General features: G+C 42.3%; 2 non-coding genes across 2 annotated transcripts; both read right to left on the bottom strand.

Annotated features, from left to right (window-relative positions):
• Positions 1 to 1267: 1267 nt before the first annotated feature.
• On the bottom strand, positions 1268 to 1372 carry LOC113885635. Its single transcript, XR_003509287.1, has one exon. It is a non-coding gene; the product is annotated as a U6 spliceosomal RNA (small nuclear RNA).
• Positions 1373 to 9720: 8348 nt separating this feature from the next.
• TRNAG-CCC lies at positions 9721 to 9793 on the bottom strand. Its single transcript has one exon. It is a non-coding gene; the product is annotated as a tRNA-Gly (tRNA).
• Between the last annotated feature and the right edge of the window lie 12807 nt (positions 9794 to 22600).

Raw genomic sequence — 22600 nt, 5'->3', positions numbered from 1 at the left:
GTTGTGCCTGGCATGTGTTTGGGCACCAAAGAAATGTTTTGTTTTTTTTGTTTTTTACTATAAAACAAAGGTCAAACATGCCAAATATCTACCTTCATAGACTTTGAAAGGATTAAATTCACAATATATATGAAAATATGCTGGGAACTGTAAAGAATCTAAAATGCCATTATCATTATTGTAATCTATTTTTTCTCTCAGGCCTATCAAACCGTAAAAAAAGTTTGGTAAAAGCAGTACAATAAATACCTGAATATTCTTTCCCTAGATTCACCAGTTGTTTGTTAGTATTTGCACCCTTCTTCTGTACATCTGTATCTATTTCAATCTCTATTTATCGACTTAGCACCACTGTTGAACCATTTAAAAGTAAGTTGCAGGCATTATACTTGACATTCAATTACTTTAGCATATATCTCGTAAGAATAGCATCATTCTTTCAGCGGTAAAGAATCCGCCTGCAATGCTGGAGACACAGGAGACACAAGTTGGATCCCTGGATTGGAAAGATCCCCTGGAGGAGGGCATGGCAATACACTCTGGTATTCTTGCTTGGGAAATCCCATGGACAGAGGAACCTGGTGGGCTACAATCTATAGGGTAGCAAAAAGCCAGACACAACTGAGCAACTGAACATATACACACACTTTATATAACTAACTACTATTTTTACCAAGAACTTTACCATACATATAATAATAGTATCTTATATACAGTCTACACTTTCTCCCATTAGACACGCAGTTCCAATACAGGATCCCACATTTCATTTGGCGACTGTCTCTTTACTCATCTTTCTTTTATTTTGATGTGGACCATTTTTAAAGTCTTTATTGAGTTTGTTACAATATTGCTTCTGTTTTATGTTTTGTTTTTTTGGCCACGAGGCATGTGGTATGTGGGATCTTAGTTACCTGACCAGAGATCGAACCTGCAGTCTCTGCACTGGAAGGCAAAGTCTTAACCACTGGACCCCCAGCCTTCTTTACTCTAGAGCTATGCCATTCAATACAGAAGTCCCCGGTTGTATGTGACTGTTTTTTTTTTTAAAAAAAACCTTTTTTGGAGTATAGTTGATTTATAATGTTGTGTTAGCTTCAGGTGTACAGCACAATGATTCAGTTACACATATACAACATCCACTCTTAATTTTTGTTAGATTCTTTTCCTAAATAGGCTATTACAAAGTATTGAGCGGAGTTCTCTGTGCTATACAGCAGGTTCTTATTAGTTACCTGTTTTATATACAGTGGTGTATATATGTCAGAAAAATGTGGAATACTCCACAAATTTGCATGTCATCCTTCTACAGGGGCCATGCTAATCTTCTCTGTATCATTCCAGTTTTAGTCTATGCACTGCCAAAGCAAGCACTGTATATGGCTCTTAAGCCCTTGAAATATGGCTGGCCCAAATTGAGTGTATTCAAGACTTAGCGCACACCAAAAAATGTACATTATTTCATCAGTAATTCTGCATATTGATTGCATATTGAAATAATAATACATTGAATGTATTGGGCAAAAAATACATTATTAAAATTAGTTTTACCTGTGGCTATTTAAAATTTTTTAATTGCATATATAGCTCATATTACATTTCTGTTGGACAGCACAGTTCTAGAATATTTCTTTCTTGTCTTTTTTTTCCTCTTGTGATGCTGACATTTTTGTTGTTGTTGGCACACTGTGTGACTTGCAGGATCTTATTTCCCCAACCAGGGATCAAACCTGGGCCCCAGCAGTGGAAACTTGGAGTCCGGACCACTGGACCACCAGGGAATTCCCAGACATGAACATTTTTGAAGAGTCCAAGCCAGTGGTCTTGTTGAAGGCCCCCCAGTCTGAATTTGTTTCCTTTTGAGTATATCTGGCGTAATCTTTCTGACAAGGATATGACCTGGGTGGTAGTTTACAAGGCATCGTGTCAGGAGGCTCACAGTGTCTCGTTGTTGGGATTGCAAAGTCTGATCGCTTGGTTACGGTGGCATCTGCAGTCTGATATAAAGTCCCCCTAGCCTTGTAATCAATAAAGAACCTTAGGTGATCCTCTGAGAACATGTGCACATCCTTCTCCACCATCCTTTATCCAATGGTGTCAGCATCTAGTGATGATATTTGTCTCTATCAAAAATCACTCCAAACAAACTGTCTTAACTTTTTAACTCCATGCTCAAATAATTTCCTGTTTGTGTCATTTATCCTAAGACAGTGTGGACAATTCACTGACTTATAAATCTCGTCCATTACTGGTTGCATAGCTTTCCCTTGCGTAGAATCCAGCTTGTATTTGTGCTCGTGTCTAGTCGCTCAGTCATGTCTGACTCTTTGTGACTCCATGGATTGTAGCCTGCCAGGCTCCTCTGTCCATGGGATTCGTGGGTTGCCATTTCCTCCTCCAGGGGGTCTTCCTGACCCAGGAATTGAATCTGAGTCTTCTGTGTCTCCTGCATTGGCAGGTGGATTCTTTACCACTGAACCACCTGGGAAGCCCTAGAATTGGGAATGCAACATATTTTATATCATCTTTATTGACAGTTATTTAGTCCTATTTCTTTCTATTAAAAATATTGATTCCATGAACATCCTTTTAAATGGCACATACAGACATTTCCTTCTTTGAGACATATTCCTGGAAGTGGTATTGCTGAGTATGTTTACTGAAATTTTTGACACATGGAGTCAGATGGCCCTCCAGAAATATCGCACTGTTCACACCGTCAGTGAATCACCCAGGATGCTTTCAGCTGCAAAGGAACAACAATCCCAACACAAACTGGCTTTAAGAATAAAGACATTTATCTTCTCACACAAACCAGAACTCCAGTTGAAAGGTACAATATACACTGTTTTTACTCAACTTCATTTTTTCGAAAGACACTGGTTAGAAATCAGCAAACAAAGTGCATGTTGACAGTTTGGAACATAATAGCTTGAAATACTTGGATTCCATTCTGGAGCTGGAGACAGGAGGCTACCTGAGCAAATTCTGACTTAGGAACGGAGGAGTAGAGATCCGTCATCTCATCTACAAGGGCTAGCAAAGCACACTGTTCTCAGGCTCTCCCCTGCCTGGACATCACTCAGCTTCCTAGTCCTTGCCAATCTACCGAGTGAATAATGTCTTTTAAAATTTCATCTGTGAAACAGATGGCATGGGCAAGCAGTATTGTATAGTATAGTATTATGAGAGACCCACCTGGATTCATAGTCTGAAAGCACCACTTATCAGCTGTGTGACCTGGAGCGAGTTATTTAATGACCATATCTACCTTATAGTCTTGCTATGAGAATGAAAAGATATAGTTTGTGTAAAATGCTTAGCACAGTAAGTGCATTTCAAAAAGCAACTGCTTTATCATGTGCAGATTTCTGTTGCTCTGTATGTGCGTGCTAAGTCGCTTCAGTCATGTATGACTACTCTTTGTGACCCTATGGGCCGTAGCCCGCCAGGCTCCTCTGTCCATGAGATTCTCCAGGCAAGAATACTGGAGTGGGCTGCCGTTTCCTTCTCTGGGGTATCTTTCCGACCCAGGGATGGAACCTGTGTCTCATGTCTCCTGCATTGGCAGGTGGGTTCTTTACCACTAGTGCCACCTGGGAAGCCCCTTCTGTTGCTGTACCAGGTTGCAATAGAATCAGGACGTGAACCCACCACACGAGGGAGAAGAAGTCAGCTGGCACTTAATCTGTGCTGGCCTGACTGTATCCTGGTTTTCTGACCCCACGGCTCGTGATGCAGATGGAAGGGAAGGATTGCTTGTGGGGCACTGTGGACAAAGCCCTGGATGCTCTGAGAAAAAATATGATGATGACTCTCTCTTCTAGGACTTCACTAAGGAGAAGACGACAGACAAACATTAAAATACAAATGCCTTCAGCACAGACATATTTTACACGCAGTATACCCCATGCAAATTTGTGAAGTATTCCACACTTTTCTGACATATATACACCACTGTATATAAAACAGGTAACTAATAAGAACTTGCTGTATAGCACAGAAATCAGTATGGCCCCCATTCATAGGTTCACAGCCACCACTTCACCAAGTCTGGTATCTTCCTTCAGTTTTTTTTTTTTAATTGAAGTATAGTTGATTTATAGTGTATTAATTTCTGCTATACAGCACAGTGACTCAGTTATACATATATATTCTTTTTCATATTCTTTTCCATTATGGTTTATCAAAGGATATTGATAGTTCCCTGTGCTGTACAGCAGGACTCTGTTGTTTATCCATCCTATATATAAGAAAGCTTACAGCTGCTAACCCCAACCTCCCAATCCACCCCTCACACCCCCTCCCTGGGCAACCACCAGTCTGTTCTCTGCGTCTGCGATTCTCTTTCTGTTTCACAGATACGTTCATTCGTGTCACATTTCAGATTCCACATATAAGTGATGTCACATAGTGTTTGTCTTTCTCCTGCTGACGTCACTTTAGTATCCTAATCTCTAGTTGCAGCCATGTTGCTGCAAATGACATTATTTCATTCATTTTATGGCTGAGTAGTATATATGTACCACATTGTATGTATCTTCCACACCTTCTTTATCCATTCCTTTCTCAATGGACATTTAGGTTGATTCCATGTCTTGGCTTTGTGAACAGTGCTGCTGTGAACATAGAGATGCGTGTATCTTTTTGAATTACAGTTTTGTCTGGATATATACCCAGGAATAAGATTGTTGGATCATATGTTTTCTCTATTTTTAGTTTTTTGAGGAGCCTCTGTACAGTTTTCCATAGTGTCTGCACCAACTTACATTCCCACCAAGTGTCGGAAGTTTCCCTTTTCCCCGTGTACTCTCCAGCATTTGTTATTGTAGACTTTTTAATAGTGGCCATTCTGACTGGTGAGAAGTGATACTTCTTTACAGATTTGATTTGCATTTCTCTAATAATTAGTGGCATCCGGTCCCATCACTTCATGGGAAATAGATGGGGAAACAGTGGAAACAGTATCAGACTTTCTTTTTTTGGGCTCCAAAATCACTGCAGATGGTGACTGCAGCCATGAAATTAAAAGACGCTTACTCCTTGGAAGGAAAGTTATGACCAACCTAGATAGCATATTCAAAAGCAGAGACATTATTTTGCCAACAAAGGTCTGTCTAGTCAAGGCTATGGTTTTTCCTGTGGTCATGTATGGATGTGAGAGTTGGACTGTGAAGAAGGCTGAGCGCCGAAGAATTGATGCTTTTGAACTGTGGTGTTGGAGAAGACTCTTGAGAGTCCCTTGGACTGCAAGGAGATCCAACCAGTCCATTCTGAAGGAGATCAGCCCTGGGATTTCTTTGGAAAGAATGATGCTAAAGCTGAAACTCCAGTACTTTGGCCACCTCATGCGAAGAGTTGACTCATTGGAAAAGACTGTGATGCTGGGAGGGATTGGGGGCAGGAGGAGAAGGGGACGACAGAGGATGAGATGGCTGGATGGCATCACTGACTCGATGGACGTGAGTCTGAGTGAACTCCGGGAGATGGTGATGGACAGGGAGGCCTGGCGTGCTGTGATTCATGGGGTCGCAAAGAGTCAGACATGACTGAGCGACTGAACTGAACTGAACTGAACTGAATAATTAGTGAGGGACAGGGAAGCCTGGCGTGCTGCAGTCCATGGAGTTGCAAAGAGGCAGACACAACTGAGCGACTGAACTGAACTGAATAATTGGTGATGTTGAGCATCTTTTCATGTGCCTCCTGGTCATCTGTATTTCTTCTTTGGAGAAATGTCTACTTAGGCCTTCTGCTCATTTTTCAATTGGATTTTTTTTTTGTCAGCAACTTATACGAGCTCTTCTATATTTTGGAAAGTGACCCTTGTTGGTCACATAATTTGCAAATATTTTCTCCCATTCTGTAGGTTGTCTTTTCATTTTTTTATGGTTTCCTTAGATGGGCAAAAGCTTATAAGATTGATTAGGTCCCATTTGTTTATTTTTGTTTTTATTTCTATTACCTTGGAAGATCCTTCGGGGTCTTGTCTTTGGTCTGAGATCCTTGAGCTTTGGTCCATAGCCTTCCATCTTGGACAGGTGCCAGCCCCTTGCCTGACACATGTGAGTGCCCAGTAGATGGTAAATGATTGGCTAAGTACTTATAATTTGCAACCATGTTGCAGAAGACACCAGAGTAAGCAGAGTGCAGTTTTTCCTTTGGTTTCAGTTTTCCCTCTGGGATCCATAGTGGTTTATGTACAAAATCTCCTGGTCAGTGTCTCTTTAGTGGGGGAGGGGAGACTAAGTATTTAGGGAAAACAGGAAGTGGCAAAAGGACTAAGAGAAAGAAAAAAAAGTGTTAAGTGTTCTTGTGGAAGAAATGATGCAATAGAAGGAAAGTGTGTGAGAGGATGATGAGCAAACTGTAAAGGAGCTTGTGAAACCTTCCATGTTTCGATGCAGATCTAAGCCAGGGCTGCTTCGTTTTCTCAAGGTCTGAGCCTTGACACAGCTGTGAGGTGAATGTGTGCAGGTAGATTTAAATTGAGATTAAGGAGGAAAAGATGACTTGCCCCTAACTGAAAAATAAACAGATGCCAAGAGCAGGTAAATTATAGTGGAAAAGGGTTAGTCACTCAGTCCTGTCCAACTCTTTGTGACTCCACGGACTATAGCCCACCAGGCTTCTCTGTCCTTGGGATTCTCCAGGCAAGGATACTGGAGTGGGTTGCCATTCCCTTCTCTAAGGGATCTTCCCAATCCAGTGATCGAACCCAGGTCTCCCACATTGCAGGCAGATTCTTTATGGTCTGAGCCACCAGGAATCAGAAGAAACACAAATTCCCCCAGAAGAAGTAAAATATTATTAATAGGTTGACATTAATCAGCTAGTGTCATAACTGACACCATCAGTAAGGTAACAAGTAAACAAGACTATTTGGGGTGTGAATGGGACGGTGATAATGATAACATTTACAGTGCTGTTTATCCCTGTTACCTCTTTTCCCTGGTGTGAGTTTATTCCAACAGAATAACAGAAATCTATAAACAAAAAAACAGTTTCTGAAATGATTTTTTCTGTGCTGAGTACTTTACATGAATTCTCTCCCTCTCTTTCTTTTACTTTTTTTTGTTTTGGCTACGATGAATGTGGGATCTTAGTTGCCCAACCAGGGATCCAACTCACGCTCCCAGCAGTGGAAGCATGGAATCTTAACCCCTGCGCCACCAGAGAAATCCCTGAATTTTCTTTTTTAATCCTCAGAACAATCTATAATGTAGATATCTTTAATCCCCATTTAGATAATTTTTATCCTCTTTTTGGCCAGAGGCTCCCCAACAGAGAGGTTAAGTAACTTATTCAAAGTCACACAGTAGATAAATGGTGGTTCCAAATGATGAACAGAAGCAGGTCTCTCACTGAGTCTGCGCTGTACAATATTGCTTGCATATGAAATCTCACTGTTACACAGATGGAACAAAAATGCCATGGCTTTCTGAAATGTAAGCACATTCTATAACATTAACTTAAAGTCCAGAGAGGTCCCCTAGATTGGTGACACCAGTTATTGTAGGCTAAGGGTGATGCAGAAATTTTCAATGATTTTCAAAAGTACATGAGGTTTGGGGAACCACTTCTTCAATCTTTATCATGGGAAATAATCAAATCTAAGTCGTCTCCACTCTGTGACTAATTCCCTTTTCCCGAGCTGTGGAGGTATGCTACAGTAGCTCTGTGATGACTAAGCCTTTAAGACAGATTTTTTCCCTAAAGATATATGCTTCCTAGGACCAAGGTCTATTAAGGAAGTCTTTGAGTCTGGACCTGGAGGGAAGATTATATCTCTGTCTTTTAAAATTAGGCTAAAAAGGCCAATGTCCATTAACATAAGGGTGCCAAGTCCCCTCCTATGAAGCCTGACCTCGCCACCCCATTCTCTTCTCTTTCCTGGTGAACCTGCTTCGGGCTTTTCCTGCAGCACCTGCCATAGCCTCATCTCCCTGAGAAGTGGCATTTTGGGATTGGCCAGGCCTAGGGCCCCCCCTCGGTGCCCATCCAGGTATGGTGTCTCCACTTTGGGTTATTCTGCAGTTACTCAGCGCTGCAGAAGACAGACGCTGCTAAATCAAGGCAGCAAATCAGAAAAAAAAAAAAAAAAATCAGAACCCATCATGTTGTGCACTAGCATCTTTATTTTTAAGCTAATCCCATCTGGATTCTTTTCTGACTCTGACATCCTAAATTGCGATCCTAATAAATATTTATCTTGACAGCAGCACATAAATCAGTTGATGACTTCCCTTGTTACTTATAAACTTCAGGGGTCAGAGGTAAAGAACTAAGTACAACTGAGGTCTTAAAATTGAATTTGTGCCAGATATCCAAACAGAAGTACAGGCAGATCTTATTTTATTGCCTTCTGCTTTATTGTGCTTTGCAGATACTGTGTTTTTTACAAATTGAAGGTTTGGGGCGATCTTGCATCAGGCAAGTCTATTGGTGCCATTATGCTCACTTCATGTTTCTGTGTCACATATTGATAATTCTGGCAATATTTCAAAGCTTTTTCATGATTATTCTCATTGTTATGGTGATCTGTGATCAGTGATCTTTGGTACTGCTACGACTCACTGAAGGTTCAGGTGATGGCCAGCATTTTTTAGCAATAAAGTATTTTTAAATTAAAACATGCACCTTTTTTTAGATATGATGCTATCACACAATAGACTATAGTATAGTGTAAGCATAAATTGTATATGCGCTGGGAAACCAAAAAATTCATGTGTGTGTGAATTGCTTTATTGTGATGGTCTGGAACTAAACCCACAGTATCTCCAGGGTACACCTCTTATTGAAATTGTTTGAGTTCTAATGATTGGGATATTTATCCACAGCTAACATTTTGGCCTTTTTCTCAGTTTCTGATAATAAAATCTGATGAGCACATTCCCATACTTAAAACTTGTCAGTGGTTCCTGTTTATCCCCAGGAAAAAATCTAACCCTTTTATCATGGCAAAGAAAGTTCTTCTGGACTTCCCTGGTGGTCTAGTGATTAAGACTCCATGCTCCCAGTGAAAGAGGGGTGTGGGTTCAATTCCTGGTTGAGGAATTAAGATCCCATATTCTTTAGGCATGGCCCCCCAAAATAAGTTCTTCCTAATCCAGCCCCTGCTCACCTCCTTAGTCTCTTCTTTCAACACCCCTGACTTCTGGCCCCAGCTAAGCCTCATCCCTCTGGCACAAAGCCACCAAGGGTCTCTGTCATTAGGTGGGCCCATGAGACCCCATCTTGAAACATTCCCTCCTGCCCTTACCTCTCCACCCTCACCTGGCTGAATGAGTCCAGCACATCCGTCTCCACTAAGATGTCCTTTCCTCCTAGAGGTTTTCTCATTCCCCACCTGCCTCCACCTGGATGGGAGCCACTCCTGTATAGTCCCATGGAAGCCCTCAGCATTTTCCATGCTGTGTTATGACTGCCTGTGGATTTCCCCAGCTCCCTCTCTACCTGTAAATTTCTGAGAGCAGAGCTCTTCACTGCTACATTCCCAACACCCAGCCATCCTGTCTGGTATGTAGTAGATGCTTGATAAATATCTGTGATTGAATGTTATTCATACCCATATGATTTTTTATATTTGCTGCTATACAGACTACAGTTATGTATTCTGTTTATACATAGACTCTCTGCCACTTTAAAAAAAAATTATTTGACTGCTCTGGGTCTTAGTTGTAGCACGCAAGGTCTTTAGTGGTGGCATGTGGGATCTTGTTCCCTGGCCAGGGATTGAACCTGGGACCCCTGCATTGGGAGTGCAGAATCTTAACCTCTGGACCACGGGGAAGTCCTCCAACTCTGCCAGTTAGAACAACCAAGTGACTCCTCTTTTCCCCCACCCCAAGCTGATGCCTATTCCAGCATCACAAGGTTAGTCCTGTCTCCGCTCACACACACACCCTGCACCAAGTCTCAACCCTGCTTTGTACAAACTTGAGTGTTACCCTGAGGAACTGGCTTTCATTCAACAAGAAGGATGAGTCATTGGAAGTGTGTTTAAGACCAGGAGAGCATGAAATTACAACTCTGGGCCAAGATGAACATGCATGGATTGGCAGCACAAAAATCTGAGACTAAGGGGGATTTGTTAGGGAGCAGTGACTACTGGGGACAGGAATGGAGAAGAACGGACAGTTTTGAACTGAGAGGAAGGATCTGGCCATTCATCAGATGTCATTGTTTACTCGCTAAGGCATTTCCAACTCTTTTGTAATCCCGTGGACTATTGCCCACCAGGCTCCTCTGTCCATAGGATTTTCCAGGCAAGAAGGCTGGAGTGGATTGCCATTTCCTTCTCCAGGGGATCTTCCTGGCTCAGGGATCGAACCTGTATCTCCTGTAATGACAGGTGAATTCTTTACCACTGATCCACCAGGGAAGTCCTGTTCATCATATATAGGGATCAAAAAGAGAAAGACTCAAAGTTGAGTTCAAACTCATGGGATTAGAAAATTGGAAGTCAGGTGACACCATTCACAGAAATAGGAATTATTGGAGGGGTTGCATGAACTGTTTCATTTTTCAGGGAGGAGAGTTGTCCCATGGATCTGCTAACAAAGTATGCAAATTAAAAACCTCAATTACTGGGCTTCCCTAGTGGCTCAGCAATAAAGAATCTGCCTGCCAATGCAGGAGATACAGGTTGATCCCAGATCTGAGAAGATCCCACATATACTAAAGTGAAGAAGAGAATATAAAGCAACTAAGCCCATGAGCCACAACTATTGAGCCTGTGCTCTAGAGGCCAGGAACCGCAACTACTGAGCCCACGCTCTGCAACAAAAGAAGCCACTGCAATGAAAAGTCCGAGAACTGCAACGAGGAAGAATCCCTGCTTTCCGCAACTAGAGAAAAACCCACACAGCAACAAAGAGCCAGCACACACCAAAATACATAGATTAAAAAAATATATAAAAAAAATATTAAAAAAAAAAGATTGAGTAAAGCTCAATCATTCAAACTTAGAGCACTGACACAGGATCCACTTTGACCACAATGTATCAACATCATTGTGACCACTATGGCCTTACTTGCTCAGTTTTGTTTGGCTTAAATACCTATTGCCTTATATTCTCTTCTTCACTTTAGTACGTGTGGGTACTGAACACATTTCAAATTTTATTTCCTATCGGATGAAAGTATCTACCTGAGAGATATTAAATATTTATTTTTTCTTTCCTGGGAAAAAGCTCAATTATTCAAATAAGGATTACAGATAGCATGGGTTGCGATTGCTAGGTGCCAATCACTTTATAGCATTTACTTCTTTTGTGCTTACTACAACATCCTGAGATCTATTGTGTGATCCTCCCATTGTACAAATAAGGAGATTGAGGCTCAAGTCACTTGTCCACATTCTCACAGCTTTTCTGGGTATCAGAAATGAGATCCAGCCTGGGCTCTGTGACCCCAGCACCTCAGTATAGTGGAAACTGGGGCTCAAGAGAGGTTCCACGCTCTCTGTCAACTCCAGAACTGTCAGCTTTAGGATGCTAATCAAGCACTGTGATTGGATGAGGTTATCAAGGGAGGTAACATGCAGAGGAAAGAATTGAAAATCAAGGATAGGAATGGAAGACTAAGATGAGCAACCAAGGGAAGAAGACAGACATGGAGATGAAGCAGGAGCAGCAGAGAAGGGGAGTGGAAAGAGTAAAGCATCTTAGAAGAAGATGGAAACGTGTTCTAGAAGAGAGTGATGATTACATCAAGCTCTGTATAGAAAGGTCAAGAAGGAAAAGTATTTTAAGGCCATTGTATTGTTTATTATTTGTTGATTGGTTGGATTAATAATCAGTATGTTGCCTAAGTCTTCCCAGGCATTCGCAGGCAGAAAGCAGAGGATTGTGGAGGAAGCAACTTGGACAGCATCAACAGGTTTCATAGAATTGTACCAAGACCAGCACAGAAGGGTCACGAGAAATTTGTGCTGCAGGTTCCATGCATCCAAGATCCAAAGCTGTGACATGCCAAATGTTAAGGTTGCTTGAAACCCACAGGGTATCACTCCAGCAGAGTTAAAGCCTCAGAATCGCTCTGGGTTAACAAATTAGCATTTAGTTTTGAAAACATAATCTGAGACAGACCTGACTCTCTTGTACCGAGGCCCCTAAGATCATTTGCCAAAGATCCAGATCTTATTTCAGGCTCTCCTTTCAGTCTCCGGGGCACCAGCTAACATAGAGTATAACCATTCCTAGAATGAGCTAGAACTGCTGTACCTCTAGAACCATTCACGTAATACTTGATGTGCAATGACAGAATTTACAAACCAAGATCATTGTCTTCCACTTTGCTAGTTGCTAACTAACCTTTCAGCTTGATATTCAGAGTTTCTGAAACTCAGGGTGTTTCAGATGATCTCTGCTAACACTGGCCTCTTTGAGAGAAGAGAGGAGTCTTTCCATTTCCTTGATTAAATAATAAATGAACTGGTATCCAAGCTGCTAAAATTGAGCTCCCATTGGGGGCTTACTGGTTTCAAAGTGTGTGCCGAGGAGGAGGGATAGGACATCCTGGAAGTCTTTAGAAATTGTAGGAGGTTAAAACTAGAGCAACATGAAAAACCATCTCGCTCAAGGTCTTATTTTGCAGATGAGCAAAATGAAGCCCAGAAATATGAAGCATGCATGTGTGCTAAGTTGTTTTAGTCGTGTCTGACTCTGCAACTCCATGGACTGTAGCCCATCAGGCTCCTCTGTCCATGGGATTTTCCAAGCAAGACTACTGGAGTGGGTTTCCATGCCCTCCTCCAGGGGATCTTCTCAACCCAGGGATCAAACCCACCTCTCTTTTGTCGCCTGCATTGGCAGGTGGATTCTTTACAACTAGCACCTCACCTAGGAAACCCAGAAATGTGAAGGGGTTTGCTCAAGTGCCAGAGCTGGTTACAGCATTAGAAAGTGAAAGTGAAAGTGAAGTCGCTCAGTCGAGTCCCACTCTTTGCGACCCCATAGACTGTAGCCTACCAGGCTCCTCTGTCCATGGGATTTTCCAGGCAATAGTACTGGAGTGGCTTGCCATTTCCTTCTCCAGGGGATCTTCCCAACCCAGGGCTCGAACCCAGGTTTCCCGCATTGTAGACAGACGCTTTACCGTCTGAGCCACCAGCATTAGAACTAGAGTCTAAATCTCTTATCATTAATCCAGTTCTCCTTCTACTGTGCTATTCAGAAAACAATGTACTGATCCACAGATGTCCTCTGTTTGGCATTCCAGCGTGTTAGCACCAAATACCATGTACTATCTTCATAAGTACATACTTGTGCCTTAGGCAAGAGAGAAGGGAAGGAGGCTGGCAGACAAGCTCTTCAAAATATACCGAAAAGACTCTGATGCCCTAGTGGAGGGTGGGAGGCAGGTTTAAGAGCGAGGGGATATATGTATACATATAGTTGAAGACAGAAAAGTGTGCGAAATTCTTAAAGAGATGGCAATACCAGACCACCTTACCTGTCTCCTGAGAAACCTGCATGCAGGCCAAGAAGAAACAGAACCAATATGGAACAATAGACTGGTTCAAAATTGGGAAAGGAGTACATCAATGAGTACGTCAAGGCTGTATTTTGTCACCATCCTTATTTAATTTATATGCAGAGTATATCATGTGAAATGCTGGGCTGTATGAATCACCAGCTGGAATCAAGATTGCTAGGAGAAATATCCATCACCTCAGATATGCAGATGATAGCACTCTAATGGCAGAAATCAAAGAGAAACTAAAGGTAAAAGAGGAGAGTGAAAAAGCTGGCTTGAAACTCAACATTCAGAAAACTCAGATCATGGGCATGAAGTCCCATTGTTTCATGACAAACAGATGGGGAAAAAGTGAAAACAGTGACAGATTTTATTTTCTTGGGCTCCAAAATCACTGCAGACAGTGACTGCAGCTATGAAGTTAAAAGATGTTTGCTCCTTGGAAGAAAAGCTATGACAAATCTAGATAACACATTAAAAAGCAGAGATACCACTTTACTGACACAAGTCCATATAGTTAAAACTATGGTTTTGCAAGTAGTCATGTACGGATGTGAGAGTTGGACCATAAAGAAGGCTGAGCACCAAAGAATTGATGCTTTTGAACTGTGGTGCTGGAGAAGATTATTGAAAGTTCTTTGAACAGCAAGATCAAACCAGTCAATCCTAAAGGAAATCAACACTGAATGTTCATTGAAAGGACTGATAATAAAGCTGAAGCTCCAATACTTTGACCACCTGATGCAAACAGCTAACTCATTGGAAAAGACCCTGATGCTGGGAAAGATTGTGGGCAAGAGAAGGGGCAGCAGAGGATGAGATGATTAGACAGCACCACCGACTCAATGGACAGGAGTCTGAGCAAACTCAAGAAGATGGTGAAAAACAGGGAAGCCTGGAGTGCTACAGTTCGTGGGGTTGCAGAGTCAGACACGACTGAGCGACTGAACAACCAACAACAATAGCTGATTCGCTTCATTATACAGGAGAATCCAATACAACATTGTAAAGCAATTATACTCCAATAAAAAAAAAAAGAAACATATTGAGCAGATACCCAAGGAGTTTCTTAAGAAGTAATATAAATTTGGGGGAAAGACTATCCAGGCTTTGGAATATTCACTCTTGGTTTTAATCCTTGCTTCATCCTAATTTGTGACGCTGGAAAAGTTATTACTTAAAATCTGTATTAGTTTTCTATTGCTGCTGTGACAAGTTACTACATACCCAGTGGCTTAAGGCTGCACCAACGTATGTGGTCACAGCTCTAGAACAAGTTCAAAAGGAGTCTTACTGATTAAAGCCAAGTGTTAGCAGCACAGTTTCCTTTAGAAGGCTCTCAAGGAGGTTCTGTTTCCCTACTTGTTTCAGCATCTGGAGGCCTCCTGTATTCCCTGTGACCTCTGCCTCTCATCATTTCAACCTCTTGGTTCTATCAGTACATCTCCCACAACTGACTTTGACCTTCTCCCTCCCTCTTATAAGGGATGTTCTTACATCAGGCCTACCCAGACAATTCCAAATAATCTCCTTGTCTCAATATTTTTAATATAATCACATCAGCAAAGTTTTTTTGTTGTTGTTGCCATGTAAGACAACATATTCTTAGGTTCTGAGGATTAAGATGTGGACATCTTTGGGGGCCAATGTTCTTTTGTTTATATTTATTGGAGTATAGGTCCGTCTAGTCAAGGCTATGGTTTTTCCAGTGGTCATGTATGGATGTGAGAGTTGGACTGTGTAGAAAGCTAAGTGCTAAAGAATTGATGCTTTGAACTGTGGTGTTGGAGAAGACTCTTGAGAGTCCCTTGGACTGCAAGGAGATCCAACCAGTCCACTCTAAAGGAGATCAGCCCTGGGTGTTCTTTGGAAGGAATGATGCTAAAGCTGAAACTCCAGTACTTTGGCCACCTCATGCGAAGAGTTGACTCATTGGAAAAGACTGTGATGCTGGGAGGGGTTGGGGGCAGGAGGAGAAGGGGACAAGGGAGGATGAGATGGCCGGATGACATCACAGAATCCATGGACGTGAGTTTGAGTGAACTCCGGAGTTGGTGATGGACAGGGAGGCCTGGCGTGCTGCGATTCATGGGGTCACAAAGAGTCGGACATGACTGAACGACTGAACTAAACTGATAGTTGCTTCACAATGTTATGTTAATAGTTTCTGCTTTACAGCAAAATGAATCAGCCATCAGTTCAGTTCAGTTCAGTTCAGTCGCTCAGTTGTGTCCGACTCTTTGTGACCCCATGAATAGCAGCACTCCAGGCCTCCCTGTCCATCACCAACTCCCGGAGTTCACCCAGACTCATGTCCATCGAGTCAGTGATGCCATCCAGCCATCTCATCCTCTGTCACGCCTTCTCCTCCTGCCCCCAATCCCTCCCAACATCAGAGTCTTTGCCAATGAGTCAACTCTTCGCATGAGGTGGCCAAAGTACTGGAGTCTCAGCTTTAGCATCATTCCTTCCAAAGAAATCCCAGGGCTGATCTCCTTCAGAATGGACTGGTTGGATCTCCTTGCATTCCAAGGGACTCTCAAGAGTCTTCTCCAACACCACAGTTCAAAGCATCAATTCTTTAGCACTTAGCTTTCTACACAGTCCAACTCTCACATCCATACATGAACACAGGAAAAACCATAGCCTTGGCTAGACAGACCTTTGTTGGCAAAGTAATGTCTCTGCTTTTGAATATGCTATCTAGGTTGGTCATAACTTTCCTTCCAAGGAGTAAGCGTCTTTTAATTTCATGGCTGCAGTCACCATCTGCAGTGATTTTGGAGCCCCCAAAAATAAAGTCTGACACTGTTTCCACTGTTTGCCTGTCTATTTCCCATGAAGTGATGGAACCGGATGCCATGATCTTCGTTTTCTGAATGTTGAGCTTTAAGCCAACTTTTTCACTCTCCTCTTTCACTTTCATCAAGAGGCTTTTTAGTTCCTCTTCACTTTCTGCCATAAGGGTGGTGTCATCTGCATATCTGAGGTTATTGATATTTCTCCTGGCAATCTTGATTCCAGCTTGTGCTTCTTCCAGCCCAGCGTTTCTCATGATGTACTCTGCATAGAAGTTAAATAAGCAGGGTGGACAATATACAGCCTTGATGTACTCCTTTTCCTATTTGGAACCAGTGTGTTGTTCCATGTCCAGTTCTAACTGTTACTTCCTGACCTGCATACAGGTTTCTCAAGAGGCAGGTCGAGTGGTCTGGTATTCCCATCTCTTTCAGAATTTTCCACAGTTTATTGTGATCCACACAGTCAAAGGCTTGGCGTAGTCAATAAAGCAGAAATATATGTTTTTCTGGAACTCTCTTGCTTTGTCCATGATCCAGCGGATGTTGGCAATTTGATCTCTGGTTCCTCTGCCTTTTCTAAAACCAGCTTGAACATCAGGAAGTTCACGGTTCACGTATTGCTGAAGCCTGTCTTGGAGAATTTTGAGCATTACTTTACTAGCGTGTGAGATACGTGCAATTGTGCGGTAGTTTGAGCATTCTTTGGCATTGCCTTTCTTTGGGATTGGAATGAAAACTGACCTTTTCCAGTCCTGTGGCCACTGCTGATTTGGACAGGGAGGCCTGGCGTGCTGCGATTCATGGGGTCGCAAAGAGTTGGACATGACTGAGCGACTGAACTGAACTGATACCATTTTCCTGGATTGCACATATATGCATTAATATATGATATTTGTTTTTCTCTTTCTGACTTACTTCACTTTATATGACAGTCTCTAGATCCATCCATGTCTCTGCGAATGGCACGATTTCATTCCTTCTTATGCCTGAGTAGTATTCCATTGTATTTTTGTAGTATATTTTTACTCATTTCTTCATCAGTGGACATTTAGGTTGCTTCCGTGTTTTGGCTATTGTAAATAGTGCTGCAGTGAACACTGGGGTACATACATCTTTTTGAATTATGACTTTCTCCAGGATATGCCCAGGAGTGGGATTACTGAGTCATGTTGTAGTTCTAGTTTTAGTTTGTTAAGAAATGGGGGCCAGTGTTCTGTCTTCCACAAACTCTGAGGCTAATAGGTAACTCCAGAGATAATAATTCACATTGAATATTGCTTAGATATCACTTCCCACAAAAAGACTTCCTTGGAACCCTAAACCTGGGTTCGACTTTCCTCCTAGGTGATCTCATAGCCATTTGGGCTCACCTCTTTGCCCTTATTATACTGTATTGTAATTTCTTTTTAAAAAACATATATGTTTATTTTGTTTATTACAGTAGATCCTTGTCTGTTATCTGTTTTAAATATAGCAGTGTGTACAGGTCAGTCCCAGACTCTCTAACTCTTCCTTCCCCCTACTTGCCCCTTGGTAACTATAAGTTCATTCTCTAAGTCTATGAGTCTGATTCTGTTTTGTAAATAAGTTTATTTGTATATTTTTTAGATCCACATATAAGTAATATTGTATGATATTTTTCTCTCTGACTTACTTAGTATGATAATCTCAGATCCATCTATGTTGTTTCCACAGGTGTTATTTTATTATTTTTAATGGCTGAGTAGTGTTTCATTGTGGAGAAGGCAATGACACCCCACTCCAGTACTCTTGCCTGGAAAATCCCATGGACAGAGGAGCCTGGTAGGCTGCAGAATGGGGTCGCTAAGAGTCGGACACGACTGAGCGACTTCGCTTTCACTTTTCACTTTCCTGCATTGGAGAAGGAAATGGCAACCCACTCCAGTGTTCTTGCCTGGAGAATCCCAGGGACAGAGGAGCCTGGTGGGCTGCTGTCTATGGGGTTGCACAGAGTTGGACACGACTGAAGCGACTTAGCAGCAGCAGCAGCAGTGTTTCATTGTGTATATGTACCACGTCTTCTTTATCCATTCATCTGTCCATGGATATATATGTTGTTTCCATATCTTGGCTATTGTAACTAGTGCTTCAGTGAGCATTGGGGTGCATGTATCCTTTTGAATCATGTTTTTCTCTGTATATATGCCCAGGAATGGAATTGCTAGAATACATAGTACTATTTTTAGTTTTTAAGGAACCTCAATACTGTTCCCCATAGTGGCTGTACCAATTTACTTTCCAACGAACAGTGTAAGAGTGTTCCCTTCTCTCTACACCCTCTCCAGCATTTATCATTTGTAGGTTTTTTGGTGATGACCATTCTCACTAGTGTGAGTTGATATTCCATTGTATTTACTGTACTTTAATTTCTTGATCATGAATATATCTTCCACACTAGACAAGAAAAGCTATGACAAACCTAGACAGCATATTAAAAAGCAGAGACATCACTTTGCTGACAAAGGTCCATATAGTCAAAGCTATGGTTTTTCCGGTAATCATGTACAGATGTGAGAGTTGGACCATAAAGAAGGCTGAGTGGCCGAAGAATTGATGTTTTCGAATTGTGGTGTTGGAGAAGACTCTTGAGAGCCCCTTGAACTCAAGGAGATCAAACTAGTCAATCTTAAAGGAAATCAACGCTGAATATTCATTGGAGGGACTGATGCTGAAGCTCCAATGCTTTGGTCACCTGATGTGAAAAGCCGACTCATGGGAAAAGACTCTGATTATGGGAAAGACTGCGAACAAGAAGAGAAGGGGACGACAGAGGATGAGATGTTTGGAGGCCATCACTGACTCAATGGACATGAGTTTGAGCAAACTCAGGGAGATGAGGACAGGGAAACCTGGCATGCTGCAGTTCATGTGTCGCTAAAAGTCAGACATGACTTAGCAAAGGAACAACGTAAGACAGTAAAACTCTGGAGAGTAAGAACTGTGCCTGATTCATTTTGTATCTCTGGTCCCCAACAATGTCAGTGCTTCACAGTTGCCCAGTCAATAATAATTGTACTGAGGATTAAATGGAGACCATACAAACTAACCAGTGGTATCTAGCTTAAATAGGTATTCAGAAGATGAAGGATGCTTTTGTGAACATCCATTATGCCCAAGAAACCGGGAGAATTTCTGTGAGTGACAAGTAAATTGTCTCCATCTCTAATGAGAAAATGCAGGATCACATGTCTTCTAGCTTTGGGGTTTTGGGGCAATTAGTCAATGTCATGGTTCACCTTTTCTGTTTTTATTTTAATGTTGTTTTGCCCAGAACCCAGCACATGTTTGCTGAAGGAAGAGTGTTGGCTGATTTTCAGAAGTCAAGTGGGGCAGGAGCAGGTGGGAAGAAGCCATCGCCTGTATTTCCACACCTCAATGGGGCACAGCAGAAGTGCACCCTGGGTCTGTCTCTACCATTTTAAGAGCTGTGTACTTTGGCATCTGTTTCTTCTCACCTCGGTGGCCAGAATGGCTTTTCTCCTCTAAGGCTCTCACCTGGTCCAGTGGAGGGATGAGAAGATGGGCAGCAAATCCAGTTGTTCTGGGCGGCCTCATGGTAATGGAGTCACTACATTCTGTCTGGCCTCATACAGGTCATTCCTCTTTCAATTCTGTGTCTATAAAATGCGTGACTCACCTCTCAGATGCCAAGAAACTCAAAGACTTTGTGTTCCTGTCATTAAAGGGTACAATTTAAATTTTTAAAAGCTGCTGTAGGCATACCTACCAGACTATCATTAGACGAAAGCTCATGTCAAGGCCAAAGCCAGCTTTGATTTTATTTCAAAGCCTGAAGCAAGAGACCTAGTGCCAAAACTTTCAAGGTACCTGGTGTTTAAAGTGGGCCTGCCCACCCTTCAGTTGGATTCAGATTCCAACATGTCCTGCTATCGGGGTGCTGATTCCCCTACAAGTACACAGAGGAGGAATTGAACCAGCAAGCTTGCCTTTCTAGCCAAGCAATACCATGCGCTGATTGCACCCACAGTCAGAGCTCTGTGCTTACATGATCTGCAGAAGAAATTTTTAATGATTTGTAAGTTTATTTCCACAAAAAGAATAACAAAAGAACAGATATTAAACCAAATTGAGAGGATGTTTTAGCTGTACAGCTTATGGAATCTTAATTTCCCAGACCAGGGATTGAACCCAGATCCTCAAAAAATGAACATTCAGAGTCCTAAGTACTGGACCACTGGGAAAGTCCCAAGCCAAACCTACATTTGAATTCAACAAGACAGTCTTTTTGAGAAGAACACTTTTTAAATCTCTATTTTTAAAATGACTTATGCTGAAATAAATGTTAATTGGTTAATTCAAAGTTAAGTACTCAATCACACACTAGTTCTATTGTCTGTTGCAATGATCAAAGGGGACTGGAAGACAGTTTTCACCACCCATGGGCAAACAGATCAAAAAGACAGCAAAGGGACATTGTGTAAGTGAAAACAAATTCTCATTTGCATGTAATTCATGCAGTTTGGAATATTGATCATTCATTCATTAACTGTGTCAGTTTTTATCATTCCACGTATATATTCTAAGTATCTTCCATGAGACCACAAGCGAATTATGCTCAGTGTTCTTGGTTCTTTCTGACCTTGTTTGTTTGTTTTAGTCACTAAGTCACGTCCAGCTCTTGTGATTGCATGAACTGTAGCCCACCAGGCTCTTCTGTCCATGGGATTTCCCAGGAAAGTGGGTAGCCATTCCCTTCCTGGCCTTATTAGGCAAAGCTGCTGCTGCTGCTGCTGCTAAGTCGCTTCAGTAGTGTCCGACTCTGTGCGACCCCATAGATGGCAGCCCACCAGGCTCCTCTGTCCTTGGGATTCTCCAGGCAAGAACACTGGAGTGGGTTGCCATTTCCTCCTCCAATGCATGAAAGTGAAAAGTCAAAGTGAAGTTGCTCAGTCATGTCCGACTCCTAGTGACCCCATGGACTGCAGCCTACCAGGCTCCTCCATCCATGGGATTTTCCAGGCAAGAGTACTGGAGTGGGCAATAGATGGGCAATAATATGGACAATACAGTCTGGTAAGTGCTGCTTTAGGGAAGCAAAGGGTACACAGAGCCAATGAGGATGCCAGTCTGGTCTGGGAGTGACGGGGAGTTGGACTCAACCACCAAAGACCACCTGCCTTCAGTCACATTATTTTCAAATGTGAGGAGCAGAGATGGGAAGGTACAGCAGACTATTCTAGAAAAGAACTTGTCCCATAGATCAGGAACCTTAACAATCAATAGGCTAGGAGTTTGATGAATGCCTCAGATTCAGGGATTTAGGACTATGATTTAACAAAGCCAGTAGAGACTTCCCTGTTGGCTCAGTGGCTAAAGACTCCATGTTCCCAATGCAAGAGGCCTGGGTTTGATCCCTGGTCAGGGGACTAGATCCCCAATGCTGCAACTAAAGATCTCACATGCCACAACTAAGAGCCAGTGCAGCCCAACGGATAAATAATAATAATAAACCAAAGCCAATAATCCTCACATAAAAGACTTTTCACTTTGGATAAAGGCAACCCCATTATCATCAGCAACACCCCCAGCCTCTGTCCAGAGGGATCAAATTCCTCTTCAGGACCCTCTTTACTTTTGTGGGCTTTTGAAACTGTGGCCAACCAACACCCCACTTACTCAAGCCCTCTAAGACCTTCCCCTCTAAAGCAAATGGGGTTCTCAAGAAGCAGGAAGTTTTCTTAGGAGAAGGGGAGTGAGGGAAGTAATATAGGACATAAGAAAACCCAAGCAAGGTTGGGTCTTAGCTGGAGGTTTGGTGAACGATGTCAGATTCAGGATCTCTGAAGATTTAGCTTCGGGACCAGGAACCAGGCTTGATCACTCAAGAGCTTTAGTGTAGCAGTTTTATTAAAGTATAAAAGGAGACAGAGAAATCTTCTGACATAGACATCAGAAGGGGGATGGAGAGTGCCCCCCGCAACTAGTCTTATCAAGGCCTTATATATTTTTACCAGACCACCCCTACCACATACATCTTAAATTAACAAGATTAGAGCTAACAATAGAAAGATCTTACCAGACCCACTCCCACAATATATGTCTTAAGATAACACAATTAGTCAGAAGGTTCTTGTTAAGGAGAAACATGTCCTCAAGCAAGATACACTCTTATAGTGACTAAGACAAGGGTAAGTGAAGTCGCTCAGTCGTGTCCGGCTCTTTGCGACCCCATGGACAGTAGCCTGCACCAGGCTCCTCCGTCCATAGGGTTTTCTAGGCAAGAGTACTGGAGTGGGTTGCCATTTCCTTCTCCAGGGAATCTTCCTGACCCAGGG

Source organism: Bos indicus x Bos taurus, chromosome 28, assembly GCF_003369695.1.
Source record: "Bos indicus x Bos taurus breed Angus x Brahman F1 hybrid chromosome 28, Bos_hybrid_MaternalHap_v2.0, whole genome shotgun sequence".
NCBI lineage: Eukaryota > Metazoa > Chordata > Mammalia > Artiodactyla > Bovidae > Bos > Bos indicus x Bos taurus.
This window is presented reverse-complemented; position numbering and strand designations above follow the sequence as displayed.